This window comes from Ctenopharyngodon idella, chromosome 22 (assembly GCF_019924925.1).
Source record: "Ctenopharyngodon idella isolate HZGC_01 chromosome 22, HZGC01, whole genome shotgun sequence".
NCBI classification, from domain to species: domain Eukaryota; kingdom Metazoa; phylum Chordata; class Actinopteri; order Cypriniformes; family Xenocyprididae; genus Ctenopharyngodon; species Ctenopharyngodon idella.
In genome coordinates this window covers 18,980,804-18,999,915 of record NC_067241.1, presented here as the reverse complement: position 1 = coordinate 18,999,915, position 19,112 = coordinate 18,980,804, and the positions used below count along the sequence as shown (strand labels likewise).

The following is a 19,112-nucleotide window of genomic DNA, read 5'->3' as shown; positions in this document are numbered from 1 at the left end:
GTTCTTTCAAAAGTACATTGCGCAGGAAGTGACTACATTTAAAGGGATAGTTCACCCAAAAATGAAAATTCAGTCATCATTTACTCATCCTCAAGTTGTTCCAAACCTGTATGAATTTCTTTGTTCTGTTGAACACAAAGGAAGATATTTTGAAGAATGTGGGAAACTGAACAGTTCTGGGGCACCATTGACTTCCATAGTATATATTTTTCCTACTATGGAAGTCAATGGTGCCCCAAAACTTCCTTCAATATATCTTCCTTTGTGTTCAGCAGAACAAAGAAATTCATACAGGTTTGGAACAACCTGAGGGTGAGTAAATGATGACAGAATTTTCATTTTTGGGTGAACTATCCCTTTAAGTTTTGCCTCCCAGATCACTTGTGTGTAAATTCTCATTTTGAGTCACAAGATGGCGCTCTAGGACTGATATGCTCACAGTGCATCAGGCGCACAAAAGTAAGTGAACTAGCGCGCTGATTATTGTACACAGTAACTGCTGCTGTAAGGAATTCAAACAAATATTGAGTTAATAGCGTATAAATACATGCTTTATATAAACGAGCACTTTCTGTGATGTGTGTTCATGTTTTGGTTGTAAACTGCACGTTTAAATTGTTTATGTTAAACTCTTTAGTATGCTTATATATTGATTGTCACAAAAAATATGGAGGCATGATGTGTCTGACTGAACTTTATATTTACCCCTCTCCTCATTTGTAGCTTTGTGAACACATTTCAGTCCATAGATTTGAACTTTGATCTCTGACCTTGCAGGTTTCTGTTTTTATTAGAAACATCATTCAAAATGATTAGATAAAGCAGTTTTGCACACACCGTGTGTGCAATTCCCTAATCTATATGATATATAATACTGGGTGTAGAAATGTTTATATGATATATATATATATATATATATATATATATAAAGAGAGACTAACCATATAAAACAGAGACCTACAATGAATGCCATCTGTTATGCAGTGAGCAGCAATGATAGTTTTTTATGAATGCCTATCAATCCACATTCCAATATCAACAAACTGCAAGGACGTCTAATATAGAATCCAATGCCATGTTTTTTTCAGGGCTGTACGCCCTAAGTAACTGCCATTTAATGGGACTGCTAACAGAGAGCTCCAGATTTTGGCATGTAAATTTCTGCAGTCATGCTGTGATAATGACTTTACACCAACAATCCGAGGGTTTAGGAGCAAGACTTTTTTGCAGCATAGTTGCAATAAATGGTCTTTTTGGATGTTATTCATAATATGCACACTTTTAAGTTTTGTTCCCTAAAGTTTTTAAGGAAGGAGCAGTTCTGCACTGACATCTGAGCATTATTAGAGCTATAATCCTCTCCATAACACTTGAAGTACACAGCTGAAGTACACATACTGGGGTAGAGAGGATGGGGAAGGGAGGAATCAGGAGAGCTGTGGCAGACACGCGTCTCATAAGGACACGGTGTCAGAGTTTGAAAGGTTCACGCGTCGCACTCTGCAAATGGAGGACTCCATTAGCTGAAATATGTGCCTGTGCTTTTGCCAAGGATTTTAGCACTTACCTAACAGATCTGTGGGGATAATTACACAGCAAATAACACATACATCCAACAACAGCAAATCATTAAAGGTGAAAGACACGCAAAGAAGACAAAAAGAAAAGGGAGTAATGCACTGTTATATACTTGACACCTATGAAATATACTAATGCTGACAACAAAACAAAACACACTAGTGATAGAGCTGAACTTGATGAGTTCTTTGTGTACGCCTTGAGATTATTCACAAAGAATAATGAGAATTAAATTTCTTCCTTATGATAATGTCTCAAGGAGAGGATTTTTTTATAGTTTCTGTTCTCAAATCATTACACATTCAATAATGACCAGAAAATTGAGCCCTTATATTGTGGCATTGTAAAAAGCTTATAAAAACTGATTTTATGTCTTATTGTGGTCCACTGTGACCCTTAATTAAATGTACAGTATAAACACACACACACACACACACATATATATATATATATATATATATATATATATACCAGTCAAAAGTTTGGAATAATTTTTATGAATTTTAAAGACGAATCTAATGTTCACCAAGGATTTTGATTTTATCAAAAACAGTTAAAACTGTATTATAGTGTTTAAAATAAGTTTGAATATATTTTAAAATGTATTTCATTCCTGTGATGGCAAAAAAATCAATAGCAATTACTCACATGATTCTTCAGAAATAATTCTAATATGCTGATTTAGTTCCCAAGAAACATTTCTTATTAAATTAATGTTGAAAATGCTGCGCTGCTTAATATTTTTGTGGAAACTGTGATACATTACCATTCAGAAGTTTGGGTAAGTAAGATTAAAAAAGAAGAAATTTGTACTTTTACTCAGCAAGGATGCATTAAACTGGTCAAAAGTGACAGTAAAGACATTTATAATGTTATTAAAAATCTATTTCAAATAAATGCTGTTCTTTTGAACTTTCTATTCATCAAAGAATCCTAAAAAAATTGTGTCCACAACGATATTAAACAGCACTGTTAATAATAAATTTAACCATTATTAAATATTGAGCATGCAAATTGATAATCACTGAGCACCAAATCAGCATGATTTCTGAAGACTGCAATGGCTGCTGAAATTACTCCACTAAACAACATTTTAAAATATATTCAAACAGTTATTTTTACATTGTGCACAAAAGCTTCTTGCATTATTTGTGCAGTTCACTACGCTCTCTAACCGCCTAAATACTAACATATAGATTTTTCCACCCCCTTCACCCGCACCTCTTGTCATTCCCATAGAGGTGTGCTTCCCTCTGCCACGATGCTCCTGTTGCTTGACTCTGTGTGAGAGAGCATGGCTTTATGAACCCCATCCGCATCCCAGCAGTGGCATCACACATGTAGAGTGAATGCTGGAGGCAACACTTCTCTGAGGCTTTCAACCTCTCTGTGTGACACTCATCTCAGAGAGAGAGCAACAATACTGAGATAACTCACGTCCCTGAGGGGATGGGGGTGTTCTGATGGCTGTATGAAAGGACATTTGACAGCATTTTTTTTCCCAGTCACGATTATGGACACTACATCAGACATCAATTTGGATCGTGTGTGTATCTTGCAATCCGACTTCAAAGGAAAGCGAACAATCCTGATAATTGGAGAGGGTGTAATTTGTTATATAATGAAAAGCAAAAAGGTTCATTATAATATAACATCTCTAATCCTCTAAACGAATTAATATCCCAGACTTGCGCTGCCTCAAGTGGCCACTGCATGAGGGTCACATATAAATAATTAACACAAATGTAGGCTCTTTATTAATTAGATGCTCATGGTGTTTCATCCCTTCATGTAAACTCAACTGAGTAAAATTTTGAGTGCCTCAGGAAAGAAAAAAACACAGAAGTGACATTACAAAATAATAAAAAAAATAATTGAAAATATATGTATAAATTACTCATTTCTGTAAAGTAACACTATTCAACAGTGAATAATTGCCTTACTAAAGCTCATTGTGTTCTACATGTTGAAACACATGTAAAGTCACATGAGAGGAGGCAGTGTCTCCACGTCGCTGTGATTGGCTGATTACCCTGTCAATGCAATAATGCCTGCCTTTCATGTCAAACTGGTGAAAATGGACAGACTTATTGCAAATTGAGGGTACACACACCAATGCTGGGTTAAAAACAACCCAAGTTGGGTTGAAAATGGACAAACCCAGCGGTTGGGTTAAATGTTTGCCCAAAGTGCTGGGCAGTTTTATCCAGCTATTGTTTAAAAATTACTGGCTTAAAATGAACCCCAAAATTAAAAATCAGACACATAATTACTAGAGGCAACAATAATAATCAAAAGGTGATACAATACAGTCATTTTTAAACAATAGTTGAGTTAAATCAAACTACCCAGCAGGTCAGGCAAACATTTAACCCAACCGCTGGGTTAAAAACGCTAGGTTTGTTCAACCCAACCAGGGTTGTTTTTAACCCAGCATTTTTTAGAGTGTACATTTACACATCAAAGATGTACTAAAAATGGAAAATTGTTTCCTTTGCATTTTTTCACGTACAGATGACAATGTTGTCAAAACGATCCCCGTTCTCACGGATCCACCAAAATGATTCAAAACGCTGTATTATTCAAAAGATGTTTACATATAATCCACAAGACAAAAAATAGCTGAATTTATTAAAATAACCCCGTCCTTGATTCTTAATACTGTGTGTGGTTACCTGGATGATCTACGAGTGTTTGTTTGTTTTGTGATGGTTGTTCATGAGTCTCTTGTTTGTCCTGAGCAGTTCAACCGAGTAAACTAAAAATCCTCTAGATTCTTCAGTGTTCAAGCATTTCTGCATATTTGAACACTTTACTGCAGTGACTCAAAAGGTTTTGAGATCCATCTTTTCACACTGAGGACAACTGAGGGACTCAAACACAACTATTAAAAAAGGTTCAAACATTCACTGATGCTCCAGAAGGAAACACGGGGGGTGAAAACTTTGTGAATTTGAAGATCAAGGTAAATTGTACTTAATTTGTCTTCCGGGAAACATGCAAGTATTTTCTGTTGCTTCCGAAGGGCAGTACTAAATGGAAATTGATCATTTAAAAAAAAATAAGAACAATTTAGACATCTTCATCCTGTTCAAAAGTTTGGAAAAAAAAGGATCACAATGTAAAGGATTATTATTGTGTGCATAAAGACAAAAAAGGTTTGGTGGAATCCGGCTTGTCCCGTAGATGGTCTGTTCGTGCTTTTAACCTCAGGCACGAGCAGATCCGTTTCCTCACTAGAGAAGTGTTCAGTTTTTCCGCTTGCAAATTCCGCCATGTAAATAGTGAATCCACCATGGCGCGAGCGCAACTGGCTTTTAAGAGGAATGGGAGATGAGACTCTGATTGGTTTATTGCACGTTACGCCCAAAACACACCCACTACTCATTAAGAGAATAGGGACAACCATTTTAGACCATGTGCCGGGTGCGGCAACCATTTTTCCTGTCGTTAAACTAGCAAAAGTGGATTCGGACATGCTTGTAATACGCATATGCATAATATGCATACACCGTTCGTGCTTTACACAGAGATGATAACAGTGTCGTTTTCAAAAATGTGCACTTTGAAACCCATTTTCAAAAGTTTGCATTTTCAGGCCCCCAAAACGCTGTTGTCATGTAAATGAATGGCAAAAACACATAAAAAGCCCCCTGAATAACTTGCCCATTTGGACAATATCGGTTTTAGTCACGTCTAAACTGAAATGACTTCGATCTCCTTTTTTAAAGCATAATATTCATGTCTGTGATCATCTTTCTATATTAACAAACAACCTGAGCAACAGTTAGAAGTAACTAATAAAGCTAGATAAAATGAATGAATCACTGTTAATATTTTTGAAGTAATATTAAAAATCTTCATAAGACTTGTTTATGTATACAGTATGTAGTTCTGTTAACATCATTTACATGAACTTACATTGGACTAAAAAACTAAATGTAGAGAGGTGATTTTGTACGCTCATTTGTGTGCTTCCAGATGTCTCTAATAGAGAAGACATTATAATCTCTATCAGCTTCCCCGTGATGCTCCAGCCAAACAAAAGCTGGCAGGTTCAGGTGTGAAACCATCATACTGATAATTAGACCAATCTCCCTATACGCGTCCTGTCACAAGAGAAGCTATAGATGGACACAAACAGTTGTTGTCCTTTTCTTCCCAAAGCCTCCAATGAATCAGCCTGTAATAGACTCATTTGCAGGCAGAATTGTCTACTTCATTCTCAACAACTGGTGGAGACAATGGACTACAATCCAAGTGGGGCCTAAATGGAAAAATTGATAGATGCAGACATGGATAGCTAGAGGGATGTAATCGCATACTGATAGATTTGCTTTAGCAACTATAGACTGCAATGTGTAGCTTGCAACAATGGACTTGTCAAATGAAATCTCAAAGCTAGATCCCATTGCAAACATATTAATCACAGGACTTATTGTAAAACCAGTTATTGTATGAAATGCAATTTCTAAGAAATGAGGTGAGTTAATTTGGTACCGTACACATCTCAAGGACATTCAGCTTTCTACCCAGCATTCACTGTGGATGAAACCACAACAGCACACATAAGATTTCTCACAGAGATGCAATCTTTTTGTTGAGGCTTGAAAAATGACATCAGACTAGAGGTCTGTTGAAACTCTATAACTACAGGTGATATGTATGTACTGTATATAAATTACAAATTTGAAACAAACATGGTTGATTCCTTATAAAGTGGACAGAAATGCAAACTATTTATGAACTAGAAAAAATAAAATATAACAAATTCAGTATTCACTAAATACCAAATATTAAAGGGATAGTTCAACCCAAAAATGAAAATTATCCCATGATTTACTCACCCTCAAGCCATCCTAGGTGTATACGACTCCAGGGGGTTAATAAACGCCTTCTGAAGCGAAGCGATGCGTTTTTGTGAGAAAAATATCCATATTTAAAACTTTATAAATTCAAATAACTAGCTTCCGGCGGACGACCGTACGCATACTGCGCAAGTCGACTTGCGCCAAATGAGTAATCCTCTGACGCGATGTATGAAGCAGGATGTAGAAGTATTGTAAGCTTTGATGCCTCTCACGGTTCAAACCAAGCGGCAACCTCCCCCAGTTTCTCGTGAAGCCAATACGGAAGTGACTTAAGCCGCAATTCATCGACTGGCCGCTAGGGACAGGCTCCAAAAGAGAGCAGAATCTCATTGAGTCCCATGTTAAAACGGCCAAATTTACAGCAGAAAAATACATGTTTATAGCTTGGTACAAATTGTGGTTTTGGTCTATACTGCAAATTTTTTCCCTTCGTGACAACTCTGAGGGGGGTACATTTTTTTATAACTCGTCCGTTTAAATTATATTAATTTTAAAGTTCTGAATAATTAAGGGTGTGGTCACTTGAGTGACGGGTAGATTGCCACTGCTGTCTATGAGCCGTCACTTTACTTCAGCTAATTCCAGCCGCTGAATTTGGCATCTCAGCCGTATTTGTGCTTTTTTCTGGATTATTTTATACAATTATAAAATAATATGGCTTGCTGCGTTAATGGTCGAGACCTGAGAGAGATGTGTGTCTGTGTAGATGTGCTCGCATGTGGAAGATAAATAGAACACATGTCGTTGGATCGTCTTGGCATTGGCTAAAAGTTTTGTTTGTGAGATTTACTACAATGACAATAACGGGAGGATATAAAACTCCGACAGCATTGCTTGGATATTATAACTAAAACTGCTGCATTTTGAAAAATTATACTTTGGACGCGGGCTCATTTGTTTGTGACATATGATATACAGTTTTACAACATAAACGCTGCTCAGATTGCACAATTTCTTGAAGAACGATGATGGAGAGCAGATCATTCAGAAGAAATGTGATGCAAACAATGGATAATATATCAATATTTAATGGATTTAACGCTTTTGTGGACAAAAAGTAGGCCTACTGTTTTTTGTTTTGCAATGGACACTTTTACCCAATTAAGTGCCATGGATTGGATTCATCTCGCAATCGCTATTTCATTGTAAAGGTATGAAGTCCCGTTTGATTTTGCGTGTTGTTATTTGCACACCCGACTCACCCGGAGCATCTATATCTTAAAAAAGACACCGTAGATTGACAATACACCTTTAGAATTTTCGAATGAACTTATCTTTATTAATATTTTAGATATCTAAGATAGATAGCTCCTTCTGCTAACATGATCACGTCGCGCTAGGCGGGCGTGGTTTCAGCATCCAGTCACCTTGGTTCCAACCACGTCCCGCCTCTTTGCCCATTTTCAGTTATCCGGGAGTGACGTGCGGTGACGCGCTGCTAAGATGGCAGCGGCCTCATTTTCGCTTCAAAAATGCTCTTCAGAAATCTACGGGTGACGTCACAGACACTACGTCCATATTTTTTTTATAGTCTATGGTTCAAACAAATAGGGCTGTGCAACAAATTTAAGCTCCTCTTCTCTTATTTCAAAATCCTCTGAAATTTCTCTTAAAAAATGATCGTTTTAGACTTATAATGCATGACCGGTGATTTGTTTTGCTCTATCCTCTGCGCCTCCACGTTCATCATTATGTTGTGCGTCAGGTCAAAGGATACTTTTCCGCCGCAAATCGACTTGCACATTCTGTGTACGCTCGTCTGCCGGAAGCTAGTTATTTGAATTTATAAAGTTTTAAATATGGATATTTTTCTTACAAAAACGCATCTCTTCACTTCAGAAGGCCTTTATTAACCCCCTGGAGTCATATGGATTACTTTTTTAATGGATGGATGCATTATTTTTGACTTCAAAACGCAGCTCCCCATTCACTGCTATTATAAACCTTAGAGGAGCAAGGATATTTTTAAATATATCTCTAATTGTGTTCATCTGAAAGTAGATATAGTCATATACACCTAGGATGGCTTGAGGGTGAGTAAATCATGGGATAATTTTCATTTTTAGGTGAACTATCCCTTTAAAATGACATAACATTAGCCATTTTCTATGGAAGAGTTATACTTTTATTTCACATGACTTGTAAGAAATGGATTTTTTTTCTAGAGAGAAAATATCAAACTATAAATAAATAAAATAAATAAATATTTTTTAAAAATATTATTAGTATACCAACTAGCCAAAATTCAACCCAAACTAACTAGCACCAGTAAGGAATTTAGTCTAACTCTGCAGATCTGTTGCTCGCAACCTTAAGATTCTGGTCAAATTATTTTATTATTTGTTTATTTTGGGTAAAAATAAGTACATTTTCTTTGTTTAATGTGGATTGAAATTACCAAAAAAAATATTTTAATCTGTATTTAGATGCATCCTCCATTTTGGTGAGAGGGTTGCAAACATTAAATAACACTCATATGATATAATATCCAGTTTGACTCTTTAAGTACACCGTTTGACTGACTTTTCACTAAAAAGGACTTTTTTTTTCTTTTCTTTTTTTAGTAAAGTGACATTTACATTTTCTGACTTGGATGTTCTAGGTGTCTCTGATGGATGGATAGAGGAAAGGCTCTATACTATGATTGTGTTTTATGACAATAATCAAATCATCATGCACTGGGCAGCTTGATGGCAGTTGTCTATTATAGAGAGACAACCTTTAGGGAAGCCTACGGTCATCAATCTTGTGTATGCATTTGTGTATTGTATCTGCGTATGCATGTGCGTGTGGAGTGTAGGCGTTGGGTCTGATGGGATGATGCCATCAACAACTTGTCAGCGTTTCCTCTGGAACATCCTTCAGAAGAAAACACATGTAGGGATACACAAAGACTCCACACATATGCAACGCATCGATAAAGATCTAGAACAATGAACGTGTGTGCTTAAGCATAACATAGTGAATAATGCGAGAGCTGCAAATGCGTGCGAGAAATTATAGAGCCGTCATCATCTCTCATGCACAGTAATATGAAGTGACATGGAGGACATCGTCAGCTACATCTCTAATTGAAAATTTAACTCAGCTAATGAGGCAGAGGATAATCAGATACGGAGTGAATTTGTTTATTTCTGTTTGCACAGACAACTTAATGAGACATTTTCAGTGCGCTTACAAATAAAACAAGCTGTATAATATATATTAGAAAATTACTGTAAAGACATTTCATTCAGTCCATGGTAACACATCATCGCTGCGCTGTTACCTTTAAACCGAGGGACCTTATTTATGTCAAGGCTGTTGACAAACTACATTCTCCATGTTTTTTTGTTTTCCATCTCTCTCAACCAGCGTGACCCTGCAAGCGAAAGACATCAATTAAACTTGCATTTAGCCGAAAGCATCAATATCTGCAGCCCTACAAAGGCAACTATTCACACGCTGGGCATCACAGAACATCTTTATCCTAACTGACAGGCCTCCAACCAGCGAATACAAAAACAACAGTGAAGCCAAGACAGATCACAGCCTCTTCGGCCTTTCTAGAAAAAAACTTGCAAGTCTCTTTTAGCAAACTTCACGGTTTCCTAGCACAGTAAATGTACAAAGAATATAAAGAGCAGAGCTTTGCGTCAAGCCATAGATATTTGCAGTAAGGTAAACAGACAGATCTCTTAATGGTGTATTTATGGAAAACTTTATTATAACAACTCCCTTGGCGGGCAGTAACTCACTGGATATCTGTATGAGCAATATGACCCCTGCGTCATTGCAAAAGCTTAATGAGAGATTTCAAGGGCAGAGCGCAAGGAGAAGTTCTCCACTGTGTTCTGTCAGAAACCATTAAGCAACATCTCCGAATGTTTTCAAAGCAATAATCATACCTACGTGTATGTAATGGATCTAGAGTCCATAGAGCTGCATGAATAATGTCTTTAATAGGCACTCAATTCCTTTGTCCTCTTCCAAAAAGGAAACAAAAGAGAAAAATGTCAAAAGTAATGAGCAGGTGAGAGCTGTATTATTGCTTTGGAAATTACTTTTACACCAATGGCCTTTACCCCTAGAGAAGCCGTGTGTTGCCATGGAAATAAATCACCTTTTGGAGAGCCAAAGGGCCTGCTGGTTATTCACAAGTCTGACCATGTTGTTTATTGGTGCATTCATCCTTCAGTCTCAAAGACACATTAAACTCTGGTATCCAAAGCCAACATGAACACAGAACAGTGGTGATCATTACAAAATGGAGCTTTGGGCCAGTTTTTGCAGCTTGGAAGCCATCAGTCATGAATAATTGCAGGATTGAGAGGCATCTTAATATTTAATGGATGTCATTGGCTGCCACCAATTGAGCGCTGAAAGAATTGTGGCCTATAGGTGTCAAACAATGTGCAACATCAGATTGAGTACGCTGATAAGGGACAAGAACAAATCTGGTAAAGATTGATCCCCCCTCTTGCAATCAGTGAATGCATAATGGCAGCCAGACAAGTTTAATCCTTTCCAATCTGACTTTCAGTTATTGCTTGGCCTATCCTGATCCCTGTCGTATTGCAATTTCCCTTAAACATTTTAGATGAGCGCCAAAGGAATGAGGCGTAGAGGAGTTGAGAGCACCGAGGCCCTTATCTGTGAGCTGGTTGTGAAGGGATCGGTCAGTCACGGATGGTGTAATATCACTGGAATAGGCCACTAGGCTCTCTGGCATCAGAAGAGCAGATGTATTCATCACATTCTGCTCCACATTGATTGAGCTACGACACCATTTCCTGTCCGAAGGGCTGAGACGTGTACCGACATGGCCGTTTCAGCATCCACAGAAAAGAAACACTCTTTGCAAATATAATACAGCTGAATTTTTTTTTTAAATTTAATCACCTGATTAATGAAACTCATCAGTAGCCTAATATACCAATAGACCTGAATCAAGTTGGTATCAAAGGACGCTGCCTTCATTATGACATTGAAACATTTATACATCTAATGGGTTACATGGACAATACACAGGTCAGTATATTTATATAGGTGTTAATTTCAGCAAGATCTGACAGAACTGTTTAATGAGACAAGGGAGGTTCAGTGGATTACTTGGACTCCTCAACCAGGCTATTGTGGAACATCAGATATTGTGCAACACATGATGTGTTTCACAAGCGTGTTTCAAATGGAAAAGGGGACTTTGAAGGAATAACATTTATGATAGCCATGTTGAAGAATATTTCACTACTCAAGAGCTCAAAAATAAAAACATCAAAGTGCCCTTCAAAATGAACTTAACTCGCAAAATGCTCTGCATCAATGTGTAAATGAAACCATATGCACTCACAATAGAGTACCTCAGGGATGACGTGTTTTTGTAGGCAAAATCCGGAAGCGAGTTAGCATTTTAGGACTTCCGGTTCCATCGCCCCGAAGTCTATGGGTTTTTTGAATGGGTTTTTGCTAAATCGCCTGAAATAAGGTCTGTGGTTAACAAAGCCTCTAAATATTTTCACGTTTTGATCTATGACATAAAACACACCAGTTATAACCCGCTTGTGATTTTTTTAAACCTTTATTGTGTCTTAAAAACGGCGGTTGCTAACAAATTGCTAAAAGGGACTACTTCCTTTGGCGGTGACTTTAGACGTCTCGTGACAAACAGGACATTTGGACAGCATTTCTCATGAAAAAGTGGATAAGTATTCATACACAGCGCAGATCATTATTAGCGAGCATGTTTTTAAATAAAGTTGTTTTTTAATAAAGTTTGAGGAAGCTTGGTGGTGGTGACGTTGATCCGCGACCATGGTGTGCTGTAGTCCGTTTATAGCCTACTGTTAGCTTTATATATATGACCACTTTATTTAGGCTTCAAAATGTATAAATGTTGTGTTAAGTTGTAAAGATTATCTTGATAGACAAAACGTCTAAGTGCCATAACCCTTTGTTAAACACAGAGCTTATTTTTTGCGAAGTCTATGGGAAAAATGCATAGGCTTTCGATTGAGGGAACCCGTGCACCACTAATTTCCGGGTTGGCCTACAAAAACACGTCGTCCCTGAGGTACCAATCACATGGCAGAAACTTAATGCATTTAGGCATGCAGACATGGTCTTCCGAAGTTCAAACTGAGCATCAGAATGGGGAACAAAGGTGACTTTGAACGTGGCATGGGCTGGTCTGAGTATTTCAGAAATCTACTGAGATTTTCACACACAACCATCGCTAGGGTTTACAGAGAATGGTCCAAAAAAGAGAAAATATCCAGTGAGCAGCAGTTGTGGGTGAAAATGCCTTGTTGATGCCACTGGTCAGAGGAGAGGGCCAGACTGGTTCGAGCAGATAAAATTGTAACAGTAACTCAAATAACCCCTCGTTACAACCGAGGTCTGCAGAAGAGTGGGGTCTAACACTGTACTAGCAAGGTGTGCCTAATAAAGTGGTAGGTGACTATATTACAATATTTGTTTTTAAAATAAAATAATGATTTTTTTTTTTTTAATTATGCATTCAAAATTTAAAATCTCTTTTTGTTTACATTTTAAAAGTGGTTATTAGTGCAGCCAAATCATGTGTATTAAATTAGGTTTATTTATTTATTAATCAACGGATGTTCATTAATGCCAGCCATTGTGTAACAGTAACAGCGGCTCCTTTGGCAAGGAAAGATGACGTAAAAATGCATTTTTTAAATGATTGTTAAAATAGATTCCTTCACACTTCACTGCTCCAAAAGCCCTCACTGTGGAGCAAGAAGGAAACATGGCATAGGAATTATCATTTCTGAATAGAATGCAGCCTTAATAATAATAATAATAAAGTTGGCAATTGAGAATCAAGCAATAGGTAATGCTATAAGCAAACTTAGTGAACAAGACTATGAAAAGTGTAAATTGAACTCCAGGATAATAGCATAGAAACCTCTTAAAGGTGAAGTGTACAATTTCATCATTAGCTGTACAGAAGAAAGACTGTTTCCAAACAAAAACTTCAATTGCCTGTCATATTGTAAGCGAAAAACTTTGTTACGTGCACTAAGGGACTTACAACAGAGATACATGGGCCCAAGCAGTAAGCACTAAAATGCAAATGTGTAAAAGTTTTATACGTGTTGGAATGAGATTCGAATAATTAAAAAATTCATGATTCAAGAAGAAAAAAAAAAAAACAGGCTTCACATTTCTGCTTTCAAACCCTCCAACACATTAGCCCGGTGTTCTTCCATTCTAAGCGCATTCCTGAAGCACAAGTCAAAGTTATTTCCTGTGGTAATCAACATGCCAGTATTACAAAAGCTTTCAGAGCATAAAGGAGTAGTTCACTCAAAATTAAAATTCTTTCAGCATTTACTCACCCTATGTTCTTCTAAACTCATTTGATTTTCTTTCTTCTGATAAACACAAAAAGAGAAGTTTAGCACAATGTCCGAGCTGCTCTCTTCAATACAATGCAAATGCAAATTTTAGACAGCTAGAAGCAAGATTTTGTGTGAATAAAGTGAGTAAACCCTAACGCTCAAAATAATTAATTGGTTTGAGCAGATAAAGCTTGAATTACACAAATTAGTTCGAACAAATTAACTTTTGTGAGTATTTAGAACTTTCTTTTTCTTCTGAGTCCATGAAACTGACACATTTTAAGTAATCTGAATTGTTTCTCTTTTTTTGAATTTAATTAACTTTTTTTTTTTTTTTTTTTAATTTAGGGGAACTTAAATTTAACTGAAACTGGGCTGGGTATTTCTATTTCCCAGCACGCTTTGCCACGGCACTCGAAAGGGAGAGTAAATGCTGAAATTAAGTGTTATTTTGTGCAAGATTAATGATAAGTGGTTAATGATTAATGATTAGTAGTGTTTAATGTTTTGTGATGCTAATTTAGAAGAGTTTCTGTTATGTTGGGTTTTTTTGGAGGTTACCATCATGATCATATGTATCAGCCATACTCTTTTAGCAATTGCTATGCTAATCAAAAAATTGTGTTACCAATTAGCATGTTAGCATTTACTGGATAAGCTAGTTTTAGCTATACACACACAAAGGTATTGGACAAAATAATGTGAACACCTGGGAAAAGGGCAATATTTCTTTATTAAGGTCTTCTATCACCTTTTGCCTTTAATACAGCTTTCAATGTTCTTAGAATAGATGTTCTTTGAATAGTGGATTGCTAATTACTTATTGGATATTGGAGGGGGGAATCACCTTCTGATTCTTCTCTCCAAAACTGCCTACAATAATTTGATAATGTTGAAGTCAGGTGATTGAGCTAGCCAGTGCAGATGTTGAATTTCATCTTACACCGTGTCCTAACCTACGGAGCCCCGGACATGACATGCAAGGAAAAAATAGTAGGCTAAATCGTGCGCACGATTTACTAATTCGTTCCCTCGATTTATAAATCATGATTTATAAATCGAGGGAACGAATTAGTAAATTGTGCGCACGATTTAGTAAATCGAGGGAATGAATTAAAAATCATGCGCACAATTTTATTTTTTTTTCTTGCATGTCATGTGCGGGGCTCCGTACTAACCAGACGCGATGCGATAAGATTCCAGCAATGAGCAATTTGACTGTCCACACTAGACGCGACGCGAAAATGAGAAGCGATAAAATCAATCAAAAACCACAGCCAATCAGAAGACAGTGTGGGCGGGCTCTCTCGGCAAGAGCACGGCAGACACAATGAAATGGGTAAGTACATAGTAAAATTCATAAATATTACACAATTTAAACATTGTTTAAAGTACATACGGAGTGACTGAACCAATCTTTGTCATAGAATACACTTGTTTGTTCGCAGTGGGTTGACAGTTTGAACGTTCTTGTGCCCATTTATTTATTTTTTGAAGATCTGAGGTGAATTAGCCAGTGTTGTTTTCATTACAGCTAAAAAGCTGGGAACACAGAATGATATTCAAACTCACGTTAGACGCTTTTAACATTAAATAAAGCACATAAACAGTGCCTGATATTATCATTGCCATACTTTGTGTTGCTGTTTCAGCCGCGACGTCGCGGAGGAATAGAAACCGTTTCTAAAATAGAATATTCGCGTGTCGCCGTCGCGGCTGGTTAGGACAAAAACTCAGATTAACATGAAAAAGAAACCTTTTATCGCGGCGTCGCGTCGCGTCTTAGGACACGGTGTTAGTGCTTCAACTGTCCAGGTTTTATGATCATGACACCATCATTTTCACATTTATCATTGGTGTCTGTCATTAACGTTTTAGCAATTGCAACTCTTTCATGGAAGTTGACTTTGTGAAGTTCGGCTTTTATGGAAACAAGGTTTTCAAGGTGAATATCGACGTTTACTGTCACTTTGCTGAAGTAGTTCTGTGTTGTTTGGACAAAATCCTTCTTGGTGTTTGACGGTCCCTATCAAATAATTTCAGTTTTTGACAATTCCAAATGGGAAAAAACAATGGACTAGGTGCACAAGATGGCGCCGGTGAGCTGCGGCGATGCGACTGTGCGCATGGTTACTTCCGCTCGTGCCCTTCTGGTCTTAGCGACGCTTGCATTTGGTGCAAGAAGAAACTTAAATATGAAACTAGTCTTGTTCACTAGATATAATATATACTTATTAATTAAAGAGAAGATGGTGGTCTATCAGAGACGAAAGAAAACATCCTTGTTATATTATTGTGTAACGTTACCTCTGTGTGGAAATTCAACGAGATACGCAATCTTTGACTTTCAATCTTTCTCCTGTTGGTTATGCGGTTCCGGCTCAGCGGTGATCCACAGGGATCTCTTTCTCCATACAAAACACTCAAGTATGTAATATATATCTCCTGATTTTGTTCTGACAGCTGGGGGACTAAATGGCTCAAAAACTGCCTTCTCTTTCTGCGTGGAACAACACTCGACCTTCATGAAGATCTAATGTTTGCTATTGTCAACTGAAGTATCAGTCCTCATCAGAGATAAATAAACATGGGAATATGATATGGACTCAGTGTATGCTTAAGTAGCTTTATTTGGTAACATTATTATCACTAACTGTAGGCCTATTATTCAGTAGCCAATGTAATTTAAATGCATAATTTTCAGTGTATTTCCCCTGTGCATTTCTATTAATTACTGCATTTATTTAGTTCAAGTGAGACGAGTAAAAAACATCTGTTGCATACATCATTATCTGTCTCATTACATTTTACTACGGGTAAAAAAGAAAACACTTACCTATATTAAACTGTTTGTGCTACAGTTAAAAATGTAAATTAATCGCAATCTTTTCAAATCGTAAATATGTAGTGATCATACTGATGGAGCAATTGATGTAGGTAAGTGAAAATATATGCGCAGAATTGAGAAAATAGTATTTATGGAAATAAATGTATCACAGGGCAAACGTGTGAATGTTCACAAGGCATTTTATGCAGACAACTCTAATCGTAGTTGTATATTTACAGGCATTATTGTCATTGTATATGTGTACGTACCGTGAGTTTGTTAATCTAACTAACCCATGCCTGCATTTAAATGCCATTGGCTCGTGTGATTGTACTATATATCTTAGTTGTTTTTAAGTGATATAACAGATTCTATAAACAACTATAAGAGATCATTTTCGGCTTTCTCTGCACTCGGCACTCTGCACCGGCTTAAAGCGAAACCGGAAGTGTATATGTGTACACTCGCTGATTGAAAATCCAAAATGGCGGCCACATGCAACTAGTCCATTCCTGCCCTGCTTTTTTCTCTGATTCTGATTCTGATTCGTTTCACTCGGATATGTCACAATAGGGAAGAAAAGATGAATGCAACTTCCGTTTTATGTAGACTTTAATGCACTTTTTGCATTAAAAACACTTTTCTTGCACAGGCCTATCTAAAGGGTTAATGGTGCCACCTGGTGATCAACTGTAAAAATTACAAATTTTACCTCTTCCCAACAGGGAAAACCACCAACAATCAAGAATGCTTGATTATATGGTGTCATGGCTTTGCAATCAAAAAATGTCGTTATAATGGAAGTCAATGGGGCAAAAACAGCCACGAACAGTAAATGAGGGAGAAAAAATTAAAATCTGATGCTGCACAAAAACTAACAATGCATCAAAGCCAATGTTGTTACTAATCTTTCACATGTCCAAGACTGTGATAAAAGGTAAAAAAATATCCAGTCCACAATCAAAATTATTATTGAAAATAAGTCATTTTGTTTGTTTTTTCCCCATATCAGTGACATCATTTATAAACTTGGCAATAAAAGAGTAAAAATCCTGGATTTTTTTTAAACATTTAGTAGTTTTGATCAGGACCGAGATTGATTAACAGATTTGTGCAAAAAAAAAAAAAAAAAAATTTAACTGATACATTTTTACAGCAGTTTAATTTAGTGGATGTTTTCATCCCAAACATAACGAAAGGGTCGTGAATTTGAACAATACACAAGGGTTAATAACATAAAACTAAACATTTCACTGAGTTTTCAGAAAATGAAAACTTTTTGGTTCGAGAAAACATCCTCAAAGTATATGGGTAGTGGTGAATGAATGAAATTCAGACGTACTACATCTGCCATGTTGTCACTGTCACCTATGGCATCAGTTGCGTCGCTTCACTGACATTCACAAATCCTCTCTCCCATGGCATCATGGGATAAAGTGTCCAGTGGATGTGCACTTCAGAATCTGGCCAGAAGTAGTAGGTCATTCAGGTACTTTTCACCTACTGTTTTATGAATACTATTCATTTGAAAATACTACTCGGCTCACATACTGTTTTTTCGCCTACTATATAGTATGGAAGGCGTGTTTAGACACAGGGAGAATGCTCCTTTTAAAACTAAACTTCCAAACTTTACATGCACATCAAAAAGTTTGGGCTCATCTATTACACATTAGAACATTCTCATCTCTCATTCTCATCCACGTCTGATGTATTTATAGAGTACTGCACCCATGTGACGCCTGGATTCTGTGAAAGAGAGGAGCTCAATACACAGGACCTGTTTACTGTGACAATCACTGTCACCGAGCCTGTCCCTGCTGCTCTAATCAACACCTAAATACGTTAATTACAGACCAATGAAAAGGGCACTGCCATCAAAAACCAGTATGATAGATCAGTGCAAAATAATGTGACTCGTGTCTCTAGTTTTGGATTGTGATATAGTTTTGGGACAATAACTACCAGATTACCACAATAATCACCAGCTTACCATTACAGAACTTTTTTGTTCTGACTTAATAAATAAGTCTAATTTTAAAGAACATTGGCAACAGCTGAAAAAGGTAAATAATAATTATTATTAATTATGAGCCAATCTATAAATATCTTTTGAGAGAATACTCATTTTCTCACACAAATAAGAATGGAAAAGTACAGCTCGAACAGAGTGAGACACTCTGATTACCAAAGAGTCAAATGTCCATAAACTCTGCTCATCATATGCTGCTATCACGACATAGTTTTTTGTGACTACAGTCTCAGCATTTTGACGGGTCAAATGAAAACGCATGATTGCATTTCCACTTAAGTGCAAATACTGAATCCTTTTGTTCTGTGAAACACTGTGGCAAACCTCTGATGAGGAGATATGTATGCAGCAGATGGGAGATGTGCCTTAACGACACGACACGCTGCCTAACAACCCTAAATGTCTCTAAGTGCAGAACATTCAACTCTTTCGATAAGAGGACGCAATCAGACTTAAATTAA

At 37.0% G+C, this 19,112-nt stretch overlaps 1 protein-coding gene across 1 annotated transcript in view; it reads left to right on the top strand.

Moving 5' to 3' along the window:
- Positions 1-19,112, top strand: part of b4galnt1a (beta-1,4-N-acetyl-galactosaminyl transferase 1a) — a 183,509-nt gene that overhangs the window by 115,151 nt on the left and 49,246 nt on the right. The window lies entirely within an intron of this gene.